Here is a 7,706-nt window from a genome sequence, read left to right as displayed (position 1 = left end):
AAATTGCAGTAAAGTCTGTAGACTTGAAACGGCACAGCTGTATCTACTGTACTGTATGTCCATCTGTATCTACTGTACGTCCATCTGTATGAATGATGTTTAATGGAATTAACTCATAAAAGGCACTGCTCCATTCACACGGGATGGGATTCCCTTCAACCCATTTATGCCTGAACGCAAATCTGTTTCAGATTTGAACCACTTTAACCATTATTTTATGCTTTAACTATTAAAACATAGCAGTTCTACAAGCTCACTATTTTTTATGCGATTCTATGACCCCCAAAATTACAACACATTATCATACCGGGGACGTCACGGAGCTACTATTAGTCAGAAGCCGGTGCAGGCAGTGCGTGCCTTCTCTGGCCGCCAGCGACAGCAATAACTGCCTTCCAGGGTCCACTCATAGACATTCATTCATTCTAAAGACGGCAGACCGCTCCGTCTCCGACGTGATTACTTCCGCATGCTCGACATGATTGACAGCAGTAAATATCTGGTAAACGTTTGTTTAAAATATAATAGATCTATATAATAGATGCGCCTGTCCATAAATCAATTATGCTGGCACGCAAATGCCTAATTTATGAAAATGTCCAGCAATAAATAGTATTTCTAATTTCCTGGTTCCTCGCACTGATTAGATCCCGCCTACTGCATCCGGATTCACACCACGTCCACATAACATAACGTTTCCGTATCCGCTCTGACCGAAAATGTTGTTATAGCAACCTTTACGTTTGTAAATGCTTTTTAAACAAAAAGCAGCTATATGTTGCAGTGGCTTTGGAACAAATAACAGTATTTATTTTTTCTCGAAACGATGTCATGTTTTTTTGTTACATTTAGGACGTAAACAATCATTTTGATTCTGAAGGCTGTGTTGTTAACTATAGAAGCACACTTCCTCTTAGACGGGGTCTGAGACGGACGTTTGGTAGGCCAATCAGAGGCAGGTAAGGGCGGGTCTTTCCCGAAAGTTTTCGTTGTGATTGGCTAATAGTCACTTGGCAGCAAGTTTTTCACACTACAGAAGGCTAAGCGTTAGGTTGTGGTCATTGTTGATGTTGTTCACTTCACAGACGCGAGGAATTACCATGAATTACCTACTTCTCATAACTCTATGTGAATGACTGAGGTATGTAGCCTTTCTATCTATGAGTGTCTGCATGTATTAAAGTAAACACGTTTAGTTGTGAAATCTTCACCACAATAGAACAAGGTCAATGGCGTTATTGTTAACATGTTATGATTGCTACAATTTCATACTGGCACAAGGTCAACTAAAAGGAGTTCCTAGTAAGCGTTTTGGCTTATTTGCACAGGAACCACTTTATGTATCTCATATAACATTGAAAGACAGGCAGATAGAAGTGGTGCAGTGGTGATTCAATGTTTGGGGGGTCGCGAATGTAGCTATACAGGTCTATTGATATGCAAATAGTTAGTTTCTTTGTTAAACAGTTGTCGAGGTGTGAACTGGGGGGGGGGGAGGGTGCGAAACCTTTAGTAGAACACAGTACTTTGCATAGGGCATTATTAAAGGGGCTATCATAATTATCTACCCTGTGCTGTTTTCCTCCAGGGCTTTTTAAACAAAGAGATTCTGAATATCAATTCAATTCAAAGGAGCTTTATTGGCATGAGAAAACATACGTTTACACTGCCAAAGCAAGTCAAATAAAAACAGTTGAAAATGGGGAACATCAGACAGTGCTTATATGGTTTAGTTATAGAACTGTAATGGTCCATTGGTGGCCACTGGAACATTTGCTCATGATAATATTTCATTGATGTATTCTCATCAATTAAGAAAATGGATAGAAACCTGAAAGCTACATCACTTTGCATTCTATTATGCCAAGTACTGTGTTCTGTCTGTCTTTCAATGTTATGTGAGCTACATAAAGTGGTTTCTGTGTAATTAAACCAAAAAGCTTACTAAGGTCTCCTTTTAGTTGACCTTGTACCAATGATTTGTAGTGTCATGAAACTATTTTCCCCTTGTACCCATATATGGAGATCCATGTACTGTATATGGAGATATGCTGTGAGAGCCCAAACATGCTTACTCAGTTATTCGTCCTTATGACATCTGACCATGTATGTATGGTCTTATGACCATACATGGAGATCCCTGTCTGTAGAACCAGCCACACAGATATGGGCTGTCTTGGACAGCTGTCTTGGCCATATATGGATTCTGTTAGTGTGGTATGTGGCCTCCATATATGGGCATTCCCATATGAAGTCCTGTTAGATATGGGCTTAATATTGATGACATCAGGGAACTCCATATATGGGTATAAAGGGATTCTGTTAGTGTGACATCACAGTGAAGCCAGAGCGTGATGTCAGAGCGGCAAACCCATAATGTTAAGAGTGGTTCCCCTGACAGTGACATCAGAGCATGATGTCAGAGAGCGACAAACCCATAGAACCACAGTGTCAGTCAGGCGTGACAGAGATACATACATACGAACAAGCTGTGACCGTTCACATACTAATACTAAAAGTCTGTAGGTTAATAGTCCTCTCAGGGTAATAATAACCAGGCAGACACTAGCCTTACAGTGAATAGGATAGTATAGTCAGGCATTGACACTAAGGCTTGCCCACCTGCCCCCGGCAGGTAAATGAAACTTTGGGGCAGGTGAAGTTTGCATTCAGGTTGCCCGACTGGGCAATTTCTCATTTGAGAGGGGACACGACCGTCTATAAACAACACAAGATATCTGTCTAAACACCTGAATGTGGCCATAAAAAAAGATATAAAATGACAAAGTATGAAACCAAAGCAATCATAACTACCTAGGTATTTGGATTTGGAGGTATTGAGGTATGATTACAAATTGTTATTGAGTTAAATTGAGTAGTAATTAAAATCTTACCTATCATTTTATAATGGATGATTTACTTTTTGGGCAAGTGTACATGACCTTTGGGCAAGTAGAACATGACCTGTACTTGCCCGACGGGCAAGTGCCTCTTAGACCTTAGTGTCAACCCCTGATAGTTATGTAGCTATAGTTATTATTATAAATGTTTAGATTACGGCAGAAGCTAGTGATTAAGGCTGCAGTTCTAATTGCAATTGGGAGTCCATTCTACAGTTTGGGAGATGGAGAAAAGACTGGGACAAGGGGATCGTTGTCCAGGGTGTTTTAGCAAAGGTTCTGTCAGCTTCCCTGTGTTAGCTCATCTTAGCTTTCTTATTGCTTTGAGCTTTAAATGGAAGCCTGCATAAACAAGAGTTTCACCTCACTGTTACCTGTAATTGTGTTGTGACAATAAAGTTGATTGATTGATTGATTGATTGACTGATTATCTGAGTAAGTGGGAGGGGTTGTAAGGTTGGATCACGCTTTGAAGGTATGGGGTGCCATAACTTTGGTTGCTTGGTAGGCCCGCATCAGTGTTTTGTACTCAGTGTGGGCAGCAGCTGCGAGCAAGTGGAGGGAGGGGTAGACCTGAACATTTTGGCTGGTTGAAGATCAATCATGCTGCGACATTCTAGATAATTTGCAGAGGCACATGCCGGAAGGCCAGTGAGGAGAGAGTAAATGTTGATGTGTGTTTTCTTTTCTTCTTTTTTTTGGTTGCAGGTGGTTGCAGTGAGACACCTGTTCCTCCCAACGATGTTCCTGACACCACCCTCGGAGGTCTTCTTCACTCCAGATGCAGTCACGAGAGCTCTATCTGTGTGGAGCAGAGAATATCACCTTTATGGATGATGATGATGATGATGACAGTGACTTTGAATGTCTGATGACGACAGATTCTCACCCTCCCTGCGTCAGACCCTTGACGCTGTCAAGTAGCCTTCCGCGTTCATTCCAGACGCCATAAGGCATGCTCAGCTCGTCCATTGCAGACGCTATAAGACAGTGGGCCGACCCCGCCCACCTCTTTCAGACGGGCATGCGGCAGATCTCTGAGACTGTTGCCATAGCAACATTGGCTAAGGTGGAGACAGCCAATCACAAACTTCGGCTGCCTTAACTCAGTTGCTTTTTTGATACACTCAGACTGACGACCTGCTGTGGACTATATGGGAAGATATAGGTAGATAACCAGTAGACCAGTGGAGGGCAGTAATACACCTGGCGGCGTCCACACTGCCGGAAGTCAAGAAGAAGAAGAAGAAGACGACCTGCTGTTTCCTGAATGGATTGTTGTTGAAGTGAGCAAGAAGCGTAGCACTGTCATGGATTTATGAATGCCATTCAGGTAAGATACAACAATAAAGCCATCATATAGAATGACTCAATGGGGGTTTATTGTTAGCATGTTAGGCCTGTAATCTGTATCTATCCTGCAACAACATATTAAGCTAATTTAAAGCTAAGCTAAATACAACAACACCTCCCCCAGCCAGGGACCCCTTAGCTGAGAGACATGAATTGTTGTAATTCCCCCAATAATTCCCCCCAATTCCCCCAGTAGTAACCCTGGAGGGGGTCCCCAGAGTTACTACTGGGGGTACTACTGAGTGATAGAAACTTTTTTTACTCCTTTTTTATATTAACCACTTGAACCCTAGCCTCCATATTCTGAGAATTCTAGCCCAAAATAGCAGATCTACAAGCTCACAACGCCTAAATCGGCTGTTTTTGGCAAAGAGCCTTGGTGTAGAGGGGGATAAGAGCAGACCAAGTACAGAGTCAAAGGTGAAGTTTATTAAGTATTGACAGTTCAAGTGGTTAAATATCTGAAAACACAAATTTACATGACAATACACTGATTTTGCTGTCAAACACCCTGTGCTGACCCCTTAGCTGAGAGAGAGATGAAGCAGGGACCCCTTAGCGGAGCGACATGAAGCAGGGACCCCTTAGCTGAGAGAGAGATGAAGCCGGGACCCCTTAGCGGAGCGACACGAAGCAGGGACCCCTTAGCTGAGAGAGAGATGAAGCAGGGATCCCTTAGCGGAGCGACATGAAGCAGGGACCCCTTAGCTGAGAGAGAGAGATGAAACAGGGACCCCTTAGCAGTCCCTGCTTCATCTCTCTCAGCCACGCTGTCCCTGCTTGGGGTCCCTTAGCTGAGGGAGAGAGATGAAGCATCAGATAAGGGGGTCCCTGCTAGAGTTCTCAACGGGCCTGAAAATTAAGGCCCGGCCCTAACTGGGCCCTAACTGGGCTGGCCCAAGGCCCTACCTAGTTAGCATACATTTTAGGCCCTACCCGGCCCGAAAACGTCGGGTTGGGTATGGTCAGGTCTATAACAGAGTAATAGTAATAAAATAAAATAAAAAATATATTTTATTTTTTCATTGAGCCCGAGGCCCTACCTGGCCCTACTAATTAGCATACATTTTAGGCCCTACCCTAACCCTACCCTAAATGTCGGTCGGGTTTGGGTATGGTCGGGTTCGGGCAGAATTTGAGAACTCTAATCCCTGCTGCCTTCAAGCAGGGCACTAGGAACGTGGGCACCTAGACGAGTGGGCACCTAAATTGTGATTTTCCACATTGCATATTAGCATGCTGCTTTGTTGCTGGTACTGTAAGTCAGTGGTTCTCAACCTGGGGGTCGGAACCCCCAGGGGGATCCCCAAATTATTTTGTGGAGTCCCCAGTAAACAAACCAACATAAACGTTAGGTGTATAGAGCAGGGGTCTTCAACAGGAGGTCCTCAGAGTTACTACAGGGGGTCCTCCAAATCTTTCTTCTTTTTTTATATCAACTTGTATCCTAGCGTCCTTATTCTAAGAACTTTAGCCACAAATAGCTGATCTACAAGCTCACAACGCCTCATGCTGCGAGGCGTTGTGAGCTTGTAGATCGGCTATTTTCGGCAAAGATCTTTGGTGTAGAGGGGAAAAGGAGCAGACTAAGTACAGAGTGAAAGGTCAAGTTTATTAAGTATTGACGGTTCAAGTGGTTAAATATCTGAAAACACAAATTGACAAAAATACACTGACGATTGTGCTGTCAAACAATGAAGCTATATGGAATCTATGATAAGGTAGTGGGGGTCCCTGCTTCATCTCTCTCTTAACTAAGGGGTCCTTGGCCTGAAAACATTGAAGACCCTGGTATAGAGGGTATATCTGCACATTTCTAATGTTTAGGCAGAAAGTGTGAAAATAGTTGATACATGCTCATGTTGATCGACATGTTACTAATACAGCCTTTATCTTTTGTTCTGCATTCAAGTGTCACCAACCAGAAGTGGCAGCCGAAGTATCGTCAAAGATCTCACTAATCCGACGTCTCGCCTGTGCTAGCTGGGATGCATCTGCCACTGTGCTCTGAATCTCCACGCAAGCTCTGGTCTTCTCCACCATATCTAAATAGACCCCAGTCCTGCCACCCGTACGGCGAGGCGGCACAAGATCTACTGCTCTTCAGCAGAAGGCACTACAGAAGGTGACTGCAGTGGAGGTGAGCTTCCCTCCCTCCAGGGAATATACAAGAGGCCATGGCAATGGCTGAACGGATCACAGTCGCTGAGAGGCAAGCAGTAACAGCCGCTCTAACAGACTCTGGAGTTCTTCTTGGCTGCCATCAGACAAATGAACAAACATTGAACCCTATCCACCTGTTTCCGCAAGACTTTACTGTAGCATTATCTGCGGGACACTTCCGTTTAACAGCAGACATACAAGCTCACGTCACGTCGCAGATGCAACCGTTGTGAGCTTGATCACACTCGGCTGCGATGCCGGAAATGCCGCTCGCCTTCTGCGCAATGCACGATGGGACGTTGGAAAGTTGTGGATATGGCCAGGCCCAGACTGTGTGGGAATTTGTCTTTGGCTTATGTTTGGCATTTTGCACAAATTTGCATTTTGCAAAATGTTCCAGTTTGAACTTGAGCTTTGCACTGTTCAGGTAGTTAAGATCTTAATATAGACCAGTGATTCTCAAATTTTGAAATTCCCCACGGGTCCATTTGGTTCCATTTGTACGCTGTCAAAGTTACAGACTCGTCACGGTCAATTTAGACCCCCATAGGCTAGAGAACCTAGGCTAGAGCAGGAGTTCCCAAACCTTTTTGTCTCCGGGCACCCTATAAATATATTTTTTAATCCAAGGCACCCCTACATTATAAGGTGGAAACCTTGTATGTCCAAAACTGTTCCTTTTGTATTTATCATCTATAAAATGTCCTAAACTAGTGAAAACAGCAGATCTACAATCACACAAGCACTTAAGATCTACAAGCACACAATGCGAGGCGTTGTGTGCTTGTAGATCGGCTGTTTTCACTAGTTTTGTGCAACAGAGGTTTCTGCCTGACAGTAATGATATTTTTGTGATTATGTTGCGACTTGCGAGGAAAACGTTGAGATAATAGCCACTTGTGTTTAAAATGATACAATTTTTTTTCAAGTGTCCAAATAAATTCCAAATATTATCAAATTACTGTAGCTTGCGGCACCCCGCGACTGCCGTTGCAACACCCCAGGGTGCCCCGTCACCCACTTTGAAAACCCCTGGACTAGAGAGTCCCTGATAACCACTTTGAGAACCACTGATATAGAATATTTAAGCAGCTTATTTATTTATTTATTTTAACACAGATTTGAATGTGGTATTATTAACACTGTACATACAGTAGCTGCTGTTAGAGTTTTTAGCGCACAATGAATTTCACTTGCCTTTTACTTGTAGATGGTATTGCTGACAATACAGCAATGATTGAAGAGTGAGTTGTACTGTATGTTATGGATATATGTAATAAATGGATTGGT

General features: G+C 43.3%; 1 long non-coding RNA gene across 1 annotated transcript; it reads left to right on the top strand.

Annotated features, from left to right (window-relative positions):
* The first annotated feature begins 1,069 nt into the window (after positions 1–1,069).
* On the top strand, positions 1,070–7,706 carry LOC308295357. Its single transcript, XR_013962579.1, has 3 exons — positions 1,070–1,141; positions 3,609–4,233; positions 6,166–7,706. It is a non-coding gene; the product is annotated as an uncharacterized lncRNA (long non-coding RNA).

Source organism: Nannobrachium achirus, assembly GCF_963921795.1.
Source record: "Nannobrachium achirus genome assembly, chromosome: 12".
NCBI classification, from domain to species: domain Eukaryota; kingdom Metazoa; phylum Chordata; class Actinopteri; order Myctophiformes; family Myctophidae; genus Nannobrachium; species Nannobrachium achirus.
The sequence above is the reverse complement of the archived record's forward strand: the minus strand, read 5'-3'. Positions and strand labels throughout refer to the sequence as shown.